This window comes from Lotus japonicus, chromosome 2, assembly GCF_012489685.1.
Source record: "Lotus japonicus ecotype B-129 chromosome 2, LjGifu_v1.2".
Lineage (NCBI taxonomy): Eukaryota > Viridiplantae > Streptophyta > Magnoliopsida > Fabales > Fabaceae > Lotus > Lotus japonicus.
Window position 1 is genome coordinate 25,410,610 of NC_080042.1, and position 19,702 is coordinate 25,430,311.

Genomic DNA, 19,702 nt, shown 5'->3' on the forward strand with positions numbered 1-19,702 from the left:
GGAGGAGGAAAATTTCCTTTTCCGAAAACTTGTCTTTTCGCGCTAGATTATCGTACCTTAGAGTATAGATTACTTCGAGTAACCTTAGTAAGTATCGATAGCTTAGTTTGCGATAGATTCTAATAGTATTTCTGTGGTTTTGCTCTAAAGGTGATTTTGAGGAATTCCCAGAGGAGCAAGCCTTTGATTGTGAACAAGTGTTAGGAGATCGTCCTGGAGAATCTACAGGTGAGGGCATCTCACTGAATCTCTAGTTAATGCTTAGGGTCGATGCTTTCGACATTGTTTACTGTTTATGCACTGGATTGTGTGTGATTGAAAAATGTTTTCTGAGGCTTCGGCTGACAATGTAGATGATGAATCTACTGAATGCTTTTGAGATTGACTTATATGCCAAGTGCTAATTGGGTAATTTAGGATGTGTGGTGCATGCGTGGACTGGGCGAGCCCCTAGAGGGGCAACGCCCAGCATGTATCCCGCCCTGAGGCGGGGCCCTGGCCTTCAGATGGGCCTTGATCTCGGAGGCCCAATTGGCCCAATAGGTAGTACCCAAGCTCTATAAATAGGAGGTAGTTATCAATTGTAAAGGACTTTTGGCTCATTTGATGAAATAACCCTTGAAATTCAGCACTCTCTCTCACTCTCATTCTCTCTTGGCACAATCCCTCTACCTCTAGGTACTATGCCTCTCTTCAATGTTCATTCCCAGAACATTTTGGCGCCGTCTGTGGGGACTGTAAACTTTCTACTCCCATTCACGTGGATTGATTGCGCATGAAGTTACCTCTGATTGTGATTAGGCAATTCTCTGGTTTTCTGATTTTGATTCTGTGACTAGTGTTGGTTCTCCGATCGAGTTTGCATCGTTTCTGGTTTGGATGGAGACTCGACGCAGGAGGCAGCATCATTCACCAATGCGACAGCGGATTTCGCCGCCTCGGCGGCCTCATCGTGTGGACCTGGATTCTCCGGTACGAACGACAGGAGTACAGTCGCCTTCTCCTCTTCCATCACCACCACCTCCTCCATCGCCTTCACAGGTTCACCTGCTCCGGAACAACAGCCGGCGGTGACACAGGAGCAATGGCGCCATTTGATGCGCAGTATTGGCAACATCCAGCAGCGGAATGAGCATCTACAGGCTCAGTTAGATTTCTACCGTCGCGAGCAGCGAGATGATGGAAGCAGAGAAGCAGATTCCGTGGCTGAGTTCCGTCCGTTCTCGGAAGATGTTGAGAATGTGGCGATTCCGGATAACATGAAAACATTAGTTCTGGATTCTTACAGCGGAGATTCCGATCCGAAAGATCATCTTCTGTATTTTAATACGAAGATGGTGATAATTGCGGCGTCAGATGCGGTGAAGTGCAGGATGTTTCCATCGACGTTCAAATCGACGGCGATGGCGTGGTTCACAACTTTGCCGCGAGGATCGATTTCAAATTTCAGAGACTTCTCATCCAAGTTTCTAGTGCAATTCTCGGCAAATAAGAATCAGCCGGTGACGATCAATGACCTTTACAATATTCGCCAGCAGGAAGGGGAGTCACTGAAAGAGTACATGGCAAGGTATAGCGTGGCGTCGGTAAAGGTAGAGGACGAGGAGCCTCGAGCTTGTGCTTTAGCATTTAAAAACGGTTTGCTGCCGGGAGGGTTGAACAGCAAATTGACACGTAAGCCGGCGCGCTCGATGGGAGAGATGCGTGCTCGTGCCAGCACTTATATTCTCGACGAGGAGGACGACGCTTTCAAAAGAAAGCGCGCGAAGTTGGAAAAGGGCGACACGTCGCCCAAGCGCGTGAAAAAAGATAGGAGCGGCGAAGATAAGGGGGATGGCAAACAGCAGAGGCCAGGTAAGGGGAAGTCGGTATTCAAACCGACCAAGGAACAGTTGTACCCACGGCGCGATGATTATGAACAACGTCGGCCTTGGCAATCTAAGTCTCATCGCCAGCGGGAGGAAACTGATATGGTGATGAACACAGATGTATCGGATATGCTCCGAGGGGCAAGCGACGCAAATCTAGTGGATGAGCCGGAGGCCCCAAAGTATCAGCCACGGGACGCCAATCCCAAGAAGTGGTGCGAGTTCCACCGGTCCGCCGGGCATGATACGGATGACTGTTGGACTTTGCAGCGGGAGATTGATAAGTTGATTCGGGCGGGATATCAAGGAAATCGTCAAGGCCAGTGGCGCAATGGTGGCGATCAAAACAAAGCGCACAAGCGGGAGGAGGAGCGAGCGGACACTAAGGGCAAGAAAAAGCAAGAATCAGCGGCTATCGCCACAAAAGGGGCTGATGACACGTTCGCTCAACACTCAGGACCGCCCGTCGGGACCATCAACACCATCGCCGGGGGATTTGGCGGCGGTGGCGACACTCATGCGGCGCGTAAGCGCCATGTTCGTGCCGTTAATTCCGTTCATGAGGTCGCTTTTGGATTCGTACACCCTGACATAACAATCTCGATGGCGGACTTTGAGGGGATAAAGCCTCATAAGGACGACCCGATTGTGGTGCAGTTAAGGATGAACAGTTTCAACGTTAGAAGGGTACTCCTGGATCAGGGTAGTTCGGCTGATATTATCTATGGTGATGCATTTGACAAGTTGGGACTAACTGACAATGATCTAACTCCATACGCGGGAACCTTGGTAGGTTTCGCGGGGGAGCAAGTAATGGTACGGGGATACATTGATCTAGACACAATATTTGGGGAAGACGAGTGTGCTAGGGTTTTGAAGGTAAGGTATCTGGTTCTCCAGGTGGTAGCATCCTACAATGTCATCATTGGGCGAAATACATTGAATCGCCTTTGTGCTGTAATTTCGACAGCCCACTTGGCGGTCAAGTATCCGCTAAGCAGTGGAAAGGTGGGAAAGCTGAAGGTGGACCAGAAGATGGCGAGGGAGTGTTACAATAATTGCCTTAACTTGTACGGCAAGAAGAGTGCGTTGGTTGGTCATAGATGTTATGAAATCGAAGCCTCGGATGAAAACCTTGATCCACGGGGCGAGGGGCGAGTAAATAGGCCCACGCCAATTGAGGAAACGAAGGCGCTAAAGTTTGGCGATCGCACTTTGAAGATTGGGACCAGACTGACAGAAGAGCAGGAGACGCGCCTGACAAAACTGCTTGGGGAGAACTTAGACTTGTTTGCTTGGAGCTGCAAAGACATGCCTGGAATTGATCCAAACTTCATATGCCATCGGTTAGCATTGAATCCAAGTGTCAAGCCAGTTTCACAACTTAGGAGGCGCTTGGGTGGCGACAAAGGGAAGGCGGTGCAACAGGAGGTCGACAAGTTGTTGGCGGCAGAGTTCATCAGGGAAGTGAAGTATCCGACGTGGTTGGCGAACGTCGTAATGGTGAAGAAGGCGAACGGGAAATGGCGAATGTGTGTATATTACACAGACTTAAACAAAGCATGTCCAAAAGATTCGTATCCCCTTCCCAGCATCGATAGCCTTGTTGATGGTGCCTCGGGCAACGAACTGCTTAGCTTGATGGATGCTTATTCTGGCTATCATCAAATCCGCATGCACCCGGCAGACGAGGACAAAACGGCTTTTATGACTGCCAGAGTCAATTATTGCTATCGCACCATGCCGTTTGGACTAAAGAACGCTGGGGCTACCTACCAAAGATTGATGGATAGGGTTTTTGCTGGGCAGGTGGGAAGAAACATGGAGGTTTACGTTGATGACATGATTGTTAAATCAGTACGAGGTTTAGACCATCATCAAGATCTGGAGGAAGCATTTGGCGAAATAAGGAAGCACAGTATGCGCCTCAATCCGGAGAAATGCTCTTTTGGTGTTCAGGGGGGCAAGTTTTTGGGATTCATGATCACATCCAGAGGAATCGAGATAAACCCAGAAAAATGCAAGGCGATACAGCAGATGAAAAGCCCTTCCAATGTGAAAGAGGTCCAACGTTTGACGGGGCGAATAGCAGCTTTATCTCGGTTTCTTCCCAAGTCTGGTGACAGATCTTTTCCTTTTTTCAAGTGTCTTCGCAAGAATGTCGCATTCGAGTGGACGGCGGAGTGTGAGGAAGCTTTCGTTCGCCTCAAGGAACTCCTATCGTCACCGCCGATCTTGTCGAAACCAATACAGGGACACCCGCTGCATTTGTATTTTGCTGTGAGCGATAGTGCTCTGAGTTCTGTGATGTTGCAGGAGATAGATGGCGAGCATCGAATTGTTTATTTTGTTAGTCACACACTCCAGGGCGCGGAGGTCAGATATCAGAAAATTGAGAAGGCGGCGCTGGCGGTCCTCGTCACCGCCCGGCGGTTGAGACCTTATTTTCACAGTTTTCCCGTGAAGGTGCGGACGGATTTGCCCTTGAGATAAGTATTACAAAAACCGGATTTATCAGGTAGATTGGTCGCCTGGTCGGTTGAATTGTCAGAGTATGGTTTGCAATACGATAAGCGGGGCACGGTTGGTGCGCAGTCACTAGCTGACTTTGTGGTCGAGTTGACTCCAGATCGGTTTGAAATAGTGGACACTCAGTGGACTCTCTTCGTGGATGGATCCTCCAATAGTAGTGGCAGCGGCGCGGGAGTAACGTTAGAAGGGTCGGGGGAACTAGTGTTGGAGCAATCCCTGAAATTCGAGTTCAAAGCAACGAACAACCAAGCAGAATATGAAGCTCTCATCGCCGGATTGAAGTTGGCGCGGGAAGTGAAGATCAGGAGTTTGTTGATAAGAACGGACTCGCAATTGGTGGAGAATCAAGTGAAGGGAACTTTCCAGGTTAAAGATCCTAATCTGATCAAGTACCTTGAGCGGGTACGGTATTTGATGACACTCTTTCAAGAGGTTGTGGTGGAGTACGTTCCTCGGGCAGAAAATCAGCGGGCGGACGCGCTAGCCAAACTGGCAAGCACGCGGAAGCCCGGCAATAACAAAAGTGTGATTCAGGAAACGCTGGCGTACCCAAGCATCGAAGGCGAGCTCATGGCCTGCGTAAACAGAGGGAGAACATGGATGGATCCCATAATATCTATCTTGGCGGGGGACCCGGCAGAAGTGGAGCAATGCACGAAGGAGCAGCAGCGGGAGGCGAGTCACTATACTCTCATCGACGGACACTTGTATCGCCGTGGTTTCTCGACGCCATTGTTGAAATGTGTATCGCCAGAGAAGTACGAAGCGATAATGTCTGAAGTACATGAAGGAGTGTGCGCGAGCCACATCGGGGGAAGGTCTTTGGCTTGCAAAGTGTTGAGGGCGGGTTTTTACTGGCCCACCCTCAGGAAAGATTGTATGGACTTCGTGAAGCAGTGCAAGAAGTGTCAAGTGTTCGCGGATTTGTCTAAGGCACCGCCAAAAGAGTTGGTAACGATGAGCGCCCCGTGGCCTTTCGCCATGTGGGGTGTGGACTTAGTTGGACCTTTCCCGACCGCCAGGGCACAAATGAAGTTTATATTGGTGGCGGTGGACTACTTCACTAAGTGGATTGAGGCTGAAGCCTTGGCCAAGATTACTTCTGCAAAGATAGTCAATTTCTACTGGAAACGTATTGTTTGCAGGTTCGGGATCCCAAGGGCGATCGTATCTGACAATGGGACCCAGTTTTCAAGCAGTCAAACAAGGGAGTTCTGCAAGGAAATGGGCATACAGATGAGGTTCGCCTCTGTTGAGCATCCGCAGACGAACGGGCAGGTGGAATCTGCAAACAGGGTAATCCTACGAGGACTAAGACGACGGCTCGCGGAGGCTAAGGGAGCTTGGTTGGATGAACTTCCAGCGGTGCTGTGGTCGTACAACACCACCGAGCAATCTACTACAAGGGAAACCCCCTTTAGAATGACCTACGGGGTAGATGCCATGTTGCCGGTGGAGATTGACAGCTTTACATGGCGGACTCGACCAGGTTTTGAAGAGGAAAATCAGGCCAACATGGCGGTGGAGCTGGACCTTTTGTCGGAAACGCGCGACGAGGCGCACATTCGGGAAACAGCGATGAAGCAGCGCGTGGCGGCAAAGTTCAACAGCAGGGTTCGCGTCCGAGATATGCAGGTTGGCGACCTGGTCCTCAAGTGGCGATCGGGAGCCCCGGGGAACAAGCTTACTCCCAACTAGGAAGGGCCCTACCGCATTATTAAAGTTCTTGGTAATGGGGCCTATCACTTAGAGGAGCTTGATGGGAGGTGGTTACCTCGATCGTTCAATGGTTTGAGCTTGCGCTACTTTTATAGTTGATCGCAGGCGAGAAAGTGAACAAGGCGGAATCGCCGGAGCCAGATATCTTTAAGATTTTCCGAAGTGTTCTCAAATTCTCCAATGTACTGCAACGACAAATCAATAAAATAAAACGAAAATTCACGAAATTCGTGTCCAAAAAATTCCAGGGATTCCCTGACGATCGGAATTGCCGATCGACATAAAGAATTACGGCGATCACTAAGTGGGACAAGCTTGATCCCCAAAGGGGCTTGCTGGAACCCTGAAGGTTGTGGCGATTCCACAAATGGCCTTTGACGCCTGGGAATCACCCTCCGGAAAGTCTGACGTGATCGCCGGTCCCGTAAACGATGTGCTGGGTAAGTCTCGCCAGAATACGACGAGCGCCGTTAACTAGGCAAAAGTCTTGGGACCCCCAAATGGCCATTGGGATCCAAGCATTGTAAGCCCCGAGCGGGCAAAGCCCCGGGCGAAGTCCTCGAGAATGGAGGCCGTTTCTTCCTATTAGGGAAAAAACGTCTAAAGTCTTGGTGGTGGAATACCAAGCAACAAGTCCTAGTTAAAATTAAGGCACGAAATCGTTAGGCGTAATTCAATCATATGACGCGTGAAAAATAGCGCAAGATATAAGGTCGGCGAATGAATAGGAGGGAAGGCGAGTAGTGTACGGCGAAAGCATTCCAATATGACTTACAAAATATCCAACGGCGATATAAAAAGCTATGGCGAAGGGTTGCTTAAACATAGACGAATGGCGGAAAAGTACACTACAAGGTGACAGTAAAAGATAAAAGTAATGTTAAAAATTACATTATTCATTGTTTTCTTTCTCCTGTTCTTCTTCTTCCTCTTCTTCTTCAGTCGCTGTCCAGAGGTTTTGGTCAATCAGGGGAGGATCGTCGGGACCAACCAGTCCTGCGGCGGTTATCTCTTTCATTACTCCCATGGCGCTAAAGTCAAAGTTCGGGTACAAATGTTGGGCCTGATCTTTGGCGAGGTAGAAACCGCGCTCGCGGTTGTCAAGGGCGATGTCAGCGGCTTGTTCCCTCGCCTCAATGGCTTTGGCCTTCTCCGTCGCCAGCTCGTCCTCTAGACTTTTGATCTTTGCTAGTTGGGAAGCAATCTCAGCATCTTTCGTGGCGAGGGCCTCGGCATGAGTTTCGGTCGCCTTCTTGATCTCCTCGGACGTAGCCTGCATCACCGCCTCCATGTCAGATTTCGCCAAGGCCAAGGACTCCGCAGACTTTTTCTCTTGCTCCGCCAACGCCTTTTTCACTAACTCCAGCTCAGCGCGCAGTATGGCAAGCTCTGACTCCTTAGCAATCAGCGCCTCGCCTCGGGCGATCAAGTCCTTCTCAGTTTGCTCTTTTTCCTTCTTGCAAGCTTGAAGGCTTGCATCAAGCTCATCTGCTTCTTCCTTCATCAGCGCCAGCTGATCCTCCAGCTCGCCGATTTTAATCCCCGCCGTGCCAATCATCTTGTCGGCATAGACTGTCTTTTCCTGCCTGCGTCGCCAGTTTGTCAAAACGCTTTTCCCAAGCAGCGGCGGCTTCTTGATGCTTAGCACTTTCGGCCTTCAACCGCTCAGCTTCAACGTTGGCGGCATTGAACTTCTCAAACGTGTGAGCAAAGATGCACTCAGCGCGTAGGAGGCAAGCAAGAGTCTCCTCCTTGGTGTCATTCAGGCCCCGACTCAAAACTTCTTTTTCTATAACGTCACGGTTGAGACCAGCAAGTAAGAATTCTGAGGGTTCAATGGCGTTGGGGAGCATATTATAATAGCTTGAAGAACCGACCTCGGGAGCAGGGGCTTGTTCAATTTGAGCTGCTTCAGAGGTAGTGGCAGCGCCAGGACAGGATTTTTCCCCTTGATGAGGCGGGGAAGGCATGGAGCCCGCATCATGTGTTGAGGGCGGGCTAGGAGGCGCATCTTGGCGAGGGGGAGACTTTGGGGTTTCATTTTCTTTTTCCTTATCTCCAATAGGAGTGTCGGAAGACGCAGCATCTTTTGTGGCGTTAACGCCGGCGGAGGCGGCTGTGGCGCCAATAGAGGACTCAGCGGCAACAGCAGCGGTCGGACCGGCGGAGGCAGGAGAGAAGCTGGTACGACGGTTGGCTCGGTAGCTGCGGCGACAGAGGCTTCAGCGACATTTTTGCCTTTAGGCGCAGCAGCAGTGGTGGGCTGAGCGCCAGGGTTGGATGTGCCGGCGTCGGAGGAGGCTTTGGTCAATCTTCTCCTCTTGGGAGCTTTGGTGCTCTCGGCTTGGTTCTCAGCACCGCCCCGTTTTTTCGCGTCGCCCTCAGTGTTGAATTTTGGGGAAAAGCGAGCCATTCTCCTCTCGCGGGCCTTCAGGAGCTCGGCGTTCGTGAAATTCATATCTTCTGTAACAATAAAAAAAAACGATTAGTGATAACATAGGAGTCGAGAAAGGAAATGTCAATAATAAAAGTGAGCTATGGGCAACCTAAGTATTTGGGAGTTCTTGAGAGGTCAGCGCCCTCAAGGACTGTTGTGCAGTCAAGGATGGGAAGTGGGGCAAGGAGATTAAGAAAGGCTTTATCGTTGGCGGACAAGGAGTCCTCTGAAGGATCGGTGATCCCGTTGGGCTTCTCTGTCCAGTAAAGAGGAAAGAGGGCGGTCCCGTCTCTGAGGGTGAATGCCTCTGGGTAGGCGGGATGAACCGCCACACGGAAGTACTTTCGTGCGAAGGAGGACTTCGCGTTACTTTTGTGGGGATGCAAACACTTCCGGCCGGCTCGGGCCTTCAAGGAAATCCATCCTTTGTTTTTGATGGACTTGGGGTCGACGTCGTAAAGGTAGAAGAAACTGGTGGGGGATGGGGCGATGCCGACAGCGGCGCTTAGGATTTCAAAACATCGAATGAAGGCCCAGGCGTTAGGGTGGAGTTGACAGGGAGCCGCGTTGATGTCGCGGAGGACGGTTTGGACAAAGGGCGAGAAAGGAAGCCTGATTCCAAGCTCGCTAAACATGTATTCGTACGCAAAGAAAAAATGGGATCTCTTTACGTCGCCGTCTGGCTTGTGAAGCCAGGGGCGATCCCCGGGACTGCAAACCCAGATCCTGAGTTTGGCGTTAAACTCATCGTCATTGGACAAGCCACCCAGGGAGTTCACGAATTGCACAATGGGATCGCTATCTTGGAAGATGGAAGGTTGATCTATAGCCTCGTGTTTGGGGGCTATTTGGACTGGAAGGGGCAGAGTGGCGTAGGTTTTTAGTCGGTGAGCTGGGATCTCCGGAACCTCTAAACGGAGGCCGCCGGCAGCGGTGGAGTCAGGGTCGCTTTCGGAGGAGGAAGAAGAGTGATTAGGGGAGGTAGGGTTTGAAGCCATTTTTAGAAGACAGTGAAGTGAAAGAAAGGAAAAGATCAGTATGTGTGCAATGTAAAGATAAGGACAGTGGGACTCACCGGAGTAGGATGTGAAGAGTGGGTAGCGGAAAGGGTGATAAGCGACGGCTCCGGAGCGGAAGTGGGCAGAAGGAGTTTGGTAAGCGATTAGGGAAGTGAAGAGGGGTCTCGGAAAGGGATGACAGTGGGGAAGAAGGGTTTTTATAGGAGAAGGAGAGAAGCTGGAGGGGTGACGCGTGTTGGACGCGTGTGGAAGGTTGGAAGTCATGATGGTTTTGGGGAGGTGGGTCGCGTGCAAAGGGGAGTTACTGCGCACGATGGGACGGTTATGAAAGGTGAAGTGACGATTCCGGAGAAAGAGGGAAATTGATGTAACCAACACATCACGTGGGGCAGCCACGTGAGGCAGATGGAAATTTGAAAGGGTTTTAAAATAAGGGAAAGCGCGAAAAGCCTCGCCACTATAAGGATCAAACGCCATCGCCTGACGATTTACACCAACAACGAAGTTCAGTCGCTCGCCGGGGTCACCGCCAGTCAATGATTGAATGATCGGCACATGACCCATGCCTGCCACCTTTCCCGCCGGCGAGCGATCATACACCTGCTCCAACTTATCACCAATACAAAGTAGTCGTTCTCGTCGCTTGCGGACTTGTGGACTTGCCAGCTCGGTTTGCTCGTCAAGTCAGTGGACTGGGTAACTGAAAATGCTAGTTTCCTTTTGCTCACGCCATGTTGGCGATATAGTTAACTTCTCTTTTCTCAAGCCATGTTGGCAGTGTAGATTCCGGTGTATAATAAGACATGTAACAGCATTTAAAAGACACCCTTAGCTCTCGTACCTCGAGCTCGGTGTCTTGTGGACTAGTGGACTGGGCGAGCCCCTAGAGGGGCAACGCCCAGCATGTATCCCGCCCTGAGGCGGGGCCCTGGCCTTCAGATGGGCCTTGATCTCGGAGGCCCAATTGGCCCAATAGGTAGTACCCAAGCTCTATAAATAGGAGGTAGTTATCAATTGTAAAGGACTTTTGGCTCATTTGATGAAATAACACTTGAAATTCAGCACTCTCTCTCACTCTCATTCTCTCTTGGCACAATCCCTCTACCTCTAGGTACTATGCCTCTCTTCAATGTTCATTCCCAGAACACCTTATATGCTAAGTGCTATGTGGTTATTGCTTAAGATATTGACATATGACATGTTGATTGATTTTGATGAGTTAATTCTGCTTTTGCACTATAATCTGAGATTCTGAATCGTGAGAATAGCGGGCAGGTCATGCCGATTTTATTTTGAGAGTTTTGAGAAAGCTTGATAGGTCGAATGAGATTCGGGCCTTGTTATGATGTTTATGGATCGAGACATTCTCTGGAGTCATTTGGGGATTAGGAGATCCCGAGAACTGATAGGATTTGCGATAAGACTAAAAGGATACTATTTTGTAAAGAAAACTCATAAGACATTAAACAACCTCTAAATTTTTAAGTAATGATAACAAACTCGAAAGGAAGCTTCAGATGCAAATCTTAGTTTTGGAAAACGAGAAGTGTCGTCGGATCCGAGGGTTGAGAAAGTTGAGAGGCTTCGAGTATGTAGATCTATTGGTGCTGTTGGAGCAGCGTTTGTTGTTGTGCTGTTGGAGCAGCTATGTTGTGGGGCTATCCTGGGAATAAGTCCGGGGAACTGATAGTTCCCGAGTATGTGATACTCTTGTGCTGTTGGAGCAGCTATGTGTTGTGGTGAAGTGTGTCTTTTGGTCGCAGAATCGACCGTTACCTTAGGGTAAGCTTTTAGAGACTTTAATTTACCTAGAACACGTGGCGACGTGTCGAGTGAGATTCGGAGACGTTGTTTGACTAATCATCCTGCATACATGCAACATTAATGGGGTATTAACACAGGACGTACTCTGGACCTCGTCGGTTTCCAAAATGGTCATAAGACCCGGAATGCCGTGAAAGAGCGTTTATAGACGTCTCTTGTAGCAGACCGAAATGGCAGACCTACGGGTTTACTGCTGATCTGGCTACCTTTGTGTGGTGTAAGAGGCACGCGGGCCGAAATGGTTCCACCGTGGCTGGTGTTAGGGATGATCCGTTTGATGTCATTCCCTTTCCGGAATGCATGTGGTTGACTGGGTTAACCTGCATATCATATCATGCAACATGCATACTAATTTAGTTGTCGAATGTGATTGTTATTTGTTAATCCTATTTGGAACATGTTAATTGTTACTATTGCTGTTATGTTCATTATGGAATATGTAACCCTAGGATGTTATCCCTAGCTATAAGCCTAAGTGGCTATTCTATTATCTGTATCTATCCTTGCTATTATTTACATAATTCTTTGGAGTTGACCCTCGCGTCTTCTGTGTGTGCTTTGGCGAACAAACGCCCTTTGTCAGATGTCTTTGGCGGACTAGTTCACGACGGTTCACCCTTCGGGGGAAACTAGAGTTGGGATGCTGGAACAGGAGCGCATCGCGATAGCGAGCGGAGGACGGAGGATGTACCTAGACTTAGTCGTTCTGGATTCAGATTCGGACGACGATCACGCTAGCATGTAGGATTGAGTGTCAGTGTGAGCTCCTCAAGATGGGATTAGTGTAGGAGTAGAGTCTTAGCTCTGAACATTATTTGTTTCATTCGGGACAGGGTAGTTTCCCACCTATAGCTTTTTGTGTGGTTTCGTTACGGGAATCACAGAGAGTTGGTTGGACTTAGGAAGTCTTGTTTCAGGCCGATGGGCCAGCTTATTCTCATTTTGAGGGATAGTGTTGCGGACACTTAACCTTTTCTTTTGGTTTGTACTTTTGCCTACGGGCGCTACTCTTTTATTACCCGTCACTGGAGGTTCACTCGTGACGAGGTTGCTACTTACAGCGGGGGCTGTTTATATATTGTATATTAGTTTTATTACTTTTAGCACTTGGGTTTTATTTATTTCAGTCTTGTCTTAGTTATAATCGAAAAAAAAAAATATATTCACGTTTTTCCGCATTAAGTTTACTTTTGGTTACTAAAGTGACGCCACCGAAATCGGGGTGTTACAGAGGTCACCCATCCTAGTACTACTCTCGCCCAAGCACACTTCACTGCAGAGTTCTGATGGGATCCGGTGCATTAGTGACGGTATGATCACATCCGAAAGTTATGCGGGTTAAAACATAATATGCGTTAAACTAAGAAATTAAAAAAAAAGGAATTGCGAAAAAAAGGCAAAAGGGGATGCAACACGAGGACTTCCCAGGAAGTCACCCATCCTAGTACTACTCTCGCCCAAGCACACTTTACTGCGAAGTTCTGATTGGATCCGGTGCGTTGGTGCTGGTATGATCGCATCCGTAAAGTTATGCGGGTTAAAACACAATCTGCGTTAAATTAAGAAATTAAAAAAAAAAGAAATTGCGAAAAAATGGTAAAATGGGATACAACACGAGGACTTCCTAGGAGGTCACCCATTCTGGTACTACTCTCGCCCAAGCAAACTTGACTGCGAAGTTCTGATGGGATCCGGTGCATTAGTGCTGGTATGATCGAATCCGTAAAGTTATGCAGGTTAAAACACAATATGCGTTAAATTAAGAAATTAAAAAAAAATAAGGAATTGTGAAAAAACGGCAAAGGGGATGCAACAAGAGGACTTCCCAGGAGGTCACCCATCATAGTACTACTCTCGCCTAAGCACACTTAACTGCGGAGTTTTGATAGAATCCGGTGCATTAGTCCTAGTATGATCGCTTCCGTAAAGTTATGCGGGATAAAACATAATATGCGTTAAACTAAGAAATTAAAAAAATAATAATTACGAAAAAACGTCAAAAGGGGACGCCACACGAGGTCTTCCCATGAGGTCACCTATCCTACCACTACTCTCGCCTAAGCACACTTTACTGCAGAGTTCTTATGGGATCTGGTATATTAGTGCTGGTAATATTGCATCCGTAATGTTATGTGGGTTAAAACATAAGTTGCGTTAAATTAAGAAATAAAATGGAAAAAAAGGAATTGCGAAAAAACGGCAATAAGGGATGCAACACGAGGACTTCCTAAGAGGTCATCCATCCTAGTACTACTCTCACTCGCCCAAGCACACTTAACTTCGGAGTTCTGATGGGATCCGGTATTTAAGTGTTGGTATGATCGCATTCGTAAAGTTATGCGGGTTAAAACATAATATGCGTTAACTTAAGAAATAAAATAGAAAAAAAATAAGGAAACGAAAAAAAAAAGGCAAAAGGGGATGCAACACGAGGACTTTCTAGTAGGTCACCCATCCTGGTACTACTCTCTCCCAAGCACACTTAAGTGCGGAGTTCTGATGAGATCCGGTGCATTAGAGCTGGTATGATCGCATCCGTAAAGTTGTGTGGGTTAAAACATAATATGCGTGAAATTAAGCAATAAAATGGAAAAAAATACGAAATTGCGAAAAAACAGCAAAAGGGGATGCAACACGAGGACTTCCTAGGAAGTCGCTCATCCTAGTACTACCCTCGCCCATCTGTTAAGTTATGAGGGTTAAAACATAATATGCATTAAATTATGAAATACAATGGAAAAAAAATAAGGAATTGTGAAAAAACAGGAATAGGGGATGCAACACGAGGAATTTCCAAAAGGGTACCCATACTAGTACTACTCTCGCCCAAGCACACTTAACTGCGGAGTTCTGATAGGATCTGGTGCATTAGTGCTTGCATGAATGCATCTGAAAAGTTATGCGGTTTAAAACATAATATGCGTTAAATTAAGAAATAAAATGGGATTAAAATTAAGGAATTGCGAAAAAACGGCAAAAGGGGATGCAACACGAGGTCTTCCCAGGAGGTCACCCATCATTGTATTACCCTCGCCCAAGCACGCTTGTCTGCGGAGTTCTTTTGCGATTCAGTGCATTAGTGCTGGTATGATCGCATCCGTAAAGTTATGCGGGTTAAAACATAATATGCGTTCAATTAAGAAACTAAATGGAAAAAAATAAGGAATTTCGAAAAAACGACAAAAGGGGATGCAACACGAGGACTTCCCAAGAGGTCACCCATCCTGGACTGGGTGAGCCCCTAGAGGGGCAACGCCCAGCATGTATCCCGCCCTGAGGCGGGGCCCTGGCCTTCAGTTGGGCCTTGACCTCGGAGGCCCAATTGGCCCAATAGGTAGTACCCAAGCTCTATAAATAGGAGGTAGTTATCAAGTGTAAGGGACTTTTTGGCTCATTTGAGGAAATCACGCATGAAATTCAGCACTCTCTCTCTCATTCTCATTCTCTCTTAGCACAATCCTCTACCTCTAGGTACTATACCTCTCTTCAATGTTCATTCCAAGAACATTTGGCGCCGTCTGTGGGGACCGTAAACTTTCTACTCCCATTCACGTGGATTGATTGTGCATGAAGTTACCTCTGATTGTGATTAGGCAATTCTCTGGTTTTCTGATTTTGATTCTGTGACTAGTGTTCGTTTTCCGATCGAGTTTGCATCATTTCTGGTTTGGATGGAGACTCGACGCAGGAGGCAGCATCATTCACCAATGCGACAGCGGATTTCGCCGCCTCGGCGGCCTCATCGTGTGGTCCTGGATTCTCCGGTACGAACAGCAGGAGTACAGTCGCCTTCTCCTCCTCCATCACCACCACCTCCTCCATCGCCTTCACAGGTGGGATCTCTGGAGCGCTCACCAGAGAATTCACCTGCTCCGGAACAACAACCGGCGGTAACACAGGAGCAATGGCGCCATTTGATGCGCAGCATTGGCAACATCCACCAGTGGAATGAGCATCTACAGGCTCAGTTAGATTTCTACCGTCGCGAGCAGCGAGATGATGGAAGCAGAGAAGCAGATTCCGTGGCTGAGTTCCGTCCGTTCTCGGAAGAGGTTGAGAGTGTGGCGATTCCGGATAACATGAAAACGTTAGTTCTGGATTCTTACAGCGGAGATTCCGATCCGAAGGATCATCTTCTGTATTTTAATACGAAGATGGTGATAATTGCGGCGTCAGATGCGGTGAAGTGCAGGATGTTTCCATCGACGTTCCAATCGACGGCGATGGCGTGGTTCACAACTTTGCCGCGAGGATCGATTTCAAATTTCAGAGACTTCTCATCCAAGTTTCTAGTGCAATTCTCGGCAAATAAGAATCAGCCGGTGACGATCAATGACCTATACAATATTCGCCAGCAAGAAGGGGAGTCACTGAAAGAGTACATGGCAAGGTACAGCGCGGCGTCGGTCAAGGTAGAGGACGAGGAGCCTCGAGCTTGTGCTTTAGCATTTAAAAACGGTTTGCTGCCGGGAGGGTTGAACAGCAAATTGACACGTAAGCCGGCGCGCTCGATGGAAGAGATGCGTGCTCGTGCCAGCACTTATATTCTCGACGAGGAGGACGACGCTTTCAAAAGAAAGCGCGCGAAGTTGGAAAAGGGCGACACGTCGCCCAAGCGCGCGAAAAAAGATAGGAGCGGCGAAGATAAGGGGGATGGCAAGCAGCAGAGACCAGATAAGGGGAAAGCGGTATTCAAACCGACCAAGGAACAGTTGTATCCACGGTGCGATGATTATGAACAACGTCAGCCTTGGCAATCTAAGTCTCATCGCCAGCGGGAGGAAACTGATATGGTGATGAACACAGATTTGTCGGATATGCTCCGAGGGGCGAGGGACGCAAATCTAGTGGATGAACCGGAGGCCCCAAAGTATCAGCCACGGGACGCCAATCCCAAGAAGTGGTGTGAGTTCCACCGGTCCGCCGGGCATGATACGGATGACTGTTGGACTTTGCAGCGGAAGATTGATAAGTTGATTCGGGCGGGATATCAAGGAAATCGTCAAGGTCTGTGGCGCAACGGTGGCGATCAAAACAAAGCGCACAAGCGGGAGGAGGAGCGAGCGGACACTAAGGGCAAGAAAAAGCAAGAATCAGCGGCTATCGCCACAAGAGGGGCTGATGACACATTCGCTCAACACTCAGGACCGCCCGTCGGGACCATCAACACCATCGCCGGGGGATTTGGCGGCGGTGGCGACACTCATGCGGCGCGTAAACGCCATGTTCGTGCCGTTAATTCCGTTCATGAGGTCGCTTTTGGATTCGTACACCCTGACATAACAATCTCGACGGCGGACTTTGAGGGGATAAAGCCTCATAAGGACGACCCGATTGTGGTGCAGTTAAGGATGAACAGTTTCAACGTTAGAAGGGTACTCCTGGATCAGGGTAGTTCGACTGATATTATCTATGGTGATGCATTTGACAAGTTGGGACTAACTGACAATGATCTGACTCCATAAGCGGGAACCTTGGTAGGTTTCGCGGGGGAGCAAGTAATGGTGCGGGGATACATTGATCTAGACACAATATTTGGGGAAGATGAGTGTGCCAGGGTTTTGAAGGTAAGGTATCTGGTTCTCCAGGTGGTGGCATCTTACAATGTCATCATTGGGCGAAATACATTGAATCGCCTTTGTGCTGTAATTTCAACAGCCCACTTGGCGGTAAAGTATCCGCTAAGCAGTCGAAAGGTGGGAAAGCTGAAGGTGGACCAGAAGATGGCGAGGGAGTGTTATAATAATTGCCTTAACTTGTATGGCAAGAAGAGTGCGTTGGTTGGTCATAGATGTTATGAAATCGAAGCTTCGGATGAAAATCTTGATCCCCGGGGCGAGGGGCGAGTAAATAGGCCCACGCCAATTGAGGAAACGAAGGCGCTAAAGTTTGGCGATCGCACTTTGAAGATTGGGACCAGACTGACGGAAGAGCAGGAGACGCGCCTGACAAAACTGCTTGGGGAGAACTTAGACTTGTTTGCTTGGAGCTGCAAAGACATGCCTGGAATTGATCCAAACTTCATATGCCATCGATTAGCATTGAATCCAAGTGTCAAGCCAGTTTCACAACTCAGGAGGCGCTTGGGTGGCAACAAAGGGAAGGCGGTGCAACAGGAAGTCGGCAAGTTGCTGGCGGCAGAGTTCATCAGGGAAGTGAAGTATCCGACGTGGTTGGCGAACGTCGTAATGGTGAAGAAGGCGAACGGGAAATGGCGAATGTGTGTAGATTACACAGACTTAAACAAAGCATGTCCAAAAGATTCGTATCCCCTTCCCAGCATCGATAGCCTTGTTGATGGTGCCTCGGGCAATGAACTGCTTAGCTTGATGGATGCTTATTCTGGCTATCATCAAATCCGCATGCACCCGGCAGACGAGGACAAAACGGCTTTTATGACCGCCAGAGTCAATTATTGCTATCGCACCATGCCGTTTGGACTAAAGAACGCTGGGGCGACCTACCAAAGATTGATGGATAGGGTTTTTGCTGGGCAGGTGGGAAGAAACATGGAGGTTTACGTTGATGACATGATTTTTAAATCAGTACGTGGTTTAGACCATCATCAAGATCTGGAGGAAGCATTTGGCGAGATAAGGAAGCACAATATGCGCCTCAACCCGGAGAAATGCTCTTTTGGTGTTCAGGGTGGCAAGTTTTTGGGATTCATGATCACATCCAGAGGAATCGAGATAAACCCAGAAAAATGCAAGGCGATTCAGCAGATGAAAAGCCCTTCTAATGTGAAAGAGGTCCAACGTTTAACAGGGCGAATAGCAGCATTATCTCGGTTTCTTCCCAAGTCTGGTGACAGATCTTTCCCTTTTTTCAAGTGTCTTCGCAAGAATGTCGCATTTGAGTGGACGGCGGAGTGTGAGAAAGCTTTTGTTCGCCTCAAGGAACTCCTATCGTCACCGCCAATCTTGTCGAAACCAATACAGGGACACCCGCTGCATTTGTATTTTGCTGTGAGCGATAGAGCTCTGAGTTCTGTGATGTTGCAGGAGGTAGATGGCGAGCATCAAATTGTTTATTTTGTTAGTCACACACTCCAGGGCGCAGAGGTCAGATATCAGAAAATTGAGAAGGCGGCGCTGGCGGTCCTCGTCACCGCCCGGCGGTTGAGACCTTATTTTCAGAGTTTTCCCGTGAAGGTGCGGACGGATTTGCCCTTGAGACAAGTATTACAAAAACCGGATTTATCAGGTAGATTGGTCGCCTGGTCGGTTGAATTGTCAGAGTATGGTTTGCAATATGATAAGCGGGGCACGGTTGGTGCGCAGTCACTAGCTGACTTTGTGGTCGAGTTGACTCCAGATCGGTTTGAAAGAGTGGACACTCAGTGGACTCTCTTCGTGGATGGATCCTCCAATAGTAGTGGCAGCGGCGCGGGAGTAACGTTAGAAGGGCCGGGGGAACTAGTGTTGGAGCAATCCCTGAAATTCGAGTTCAAAGCAACGAACAACCAGGCAGAATATGAAGCTCTCATCGCCGGATTGAAGTTGGCGCGGGAAGTGAAGATCGGGAGTTTGTTGATAAGAACGGACTCACAATTGGTGGAGAATCAAGTGAAGGGAACTTTCCAGGTCAAAGATCTCAATCTGATCAAGTACCTTGAGCGGGTACGGTATTTGATGACACTTTTTCAAGAGGTCGTGGTGGAGTACGTTCCTCGGGCAGAAAATCAGCGGGCGGACGCGCTGGCCAAATTGGCGAGCACGCGGAAGCCCGGCAATAACAAAAGTGTGATTCAGGAAACGCTGGCGTACCCAAGCATCGAAGGCGAGCTCATGGCCTGCGTGAACAGAGGGGGGACATGGATGGGTCCCATAATATCTATCTTGGCGGGGGACCCGGCAGAAGTGGAGCAATGCACGAAGGAACAACGGCGGGAGGCGAATCACTATACTCTCATTGACGGACACTTGTATTGCCGTGGTTTCTCAACGCCATTGTTGAAATGCGTACCGCCAGAGAAGTACGAAGCGATAATGTCTGAGGTACATGAAGGAGTGTGCGCGAGCCACATCGGGGGAAGGTCTTTGGCTTGCAAGGTGTTGAGGGCGGGTTTTTACTGGCCCACCCTCAGGAAAGATTGTATGGACTTCGTGAAGCAGTGCAAGAAATGTCAAGTGTTCGCGGATTTGTCTAAGGCACCGCCAAAAGAGTTGGTAACGATGAGCGCCCCGTGGCCTTTCGCCATGTGGGGTGTGGACTTAGTCGGACCTTTTCCGACCGCCAGGGCACAAATGAAGTTTATATTAGTGGCGGTGGACTACTTCACTAAGTGGATTAAGGCTGAA

At 48.7% G+C, this 19,702-nt stretch overlaps 5 non-coding genes and 3 pseudogenes across 5 annotated transcripts; all 8 read right to left on the minus strand.

Annotated features, from left to right (window-relative positions):
- Window positions 1-12,802: 12,802 nt before the first annotated feature.
- Window positions 12,803-12,921, minus strand: LOC130742160 (5S ribosomal RNA). The gene has a single exon (XR_009021024.1). It is a non-coding gene; the product is annotated as a 5S ribosomal RNA (ribosomal RNA).
- Window positions 12,922-13,002: 81 nt separating this feature from the next.
- Window positions 13,003-13,121, minus strand: LOC130742177 (5S ribosomal RNA). The gene has a single exon (XR_009021041.1). It is a non-coding gene; the product is annotated as a 5S ribosomal RNA (ribosomal RNA).
- Window positions 13,122-13,203: 82 nt separating this feature from the next.
- Window positions 13,204-13,322, minus strand: LOC130742186 (5S ribosomal RNA). Its single transcript, XR_009021049.1, has one exon. It is a non-coding gene; the product is annotated as a 5S ribosomal RNA (ribosomal RNA).
- An 80-nt stretch (window positions 13,323-13,402) lies between these two features.
- Window positions 13,403-13,521, minus strand: LOC130742210 (5S ribosomal RNA; annotated as a pseudogene).
- An 84-nt stretch (window positions 13,522-13,605) lies between these two features.
- On the minus strand, window positions 13,606-13,728 carry LOC130742192 (5S ribosomal RNA). Its single transcript, XR_009021055.1, has one exon. It is a non-coding gene; the product is annotated as a 5S ribosomal RNA (ribosomal RNA).
- An 89-nt stretch (window positions 13,729-13,817) lies between these two features.
- Window positions 13,818-13,936, minus strand: LOC130742193 (5S ribosomal RNA). Its single transcript, XR_009021056.1, has one exon. It is a non-coding gene; the product is annotated as a 5S ribosomal RNA (ribosomal RNA).
- A 235-nt stretch (window positions 13,937-14,171) lies between these two features.
- LOC130742209 (5S ribosomal RNA) lies at window positions 14,172-14,290 on the minus strand (annotated as a pseudogene).
- Window positions 14,291-14,379: 89 nt separating this feature from the next.
- On the minus strand, window positions 14,380-14,498 carry LOC130742201 (5S ribosomal RNA; annotated as a pseudogene).
- Window positions 14,499-19,702: the final 5,204 nt, after the last annotated feature.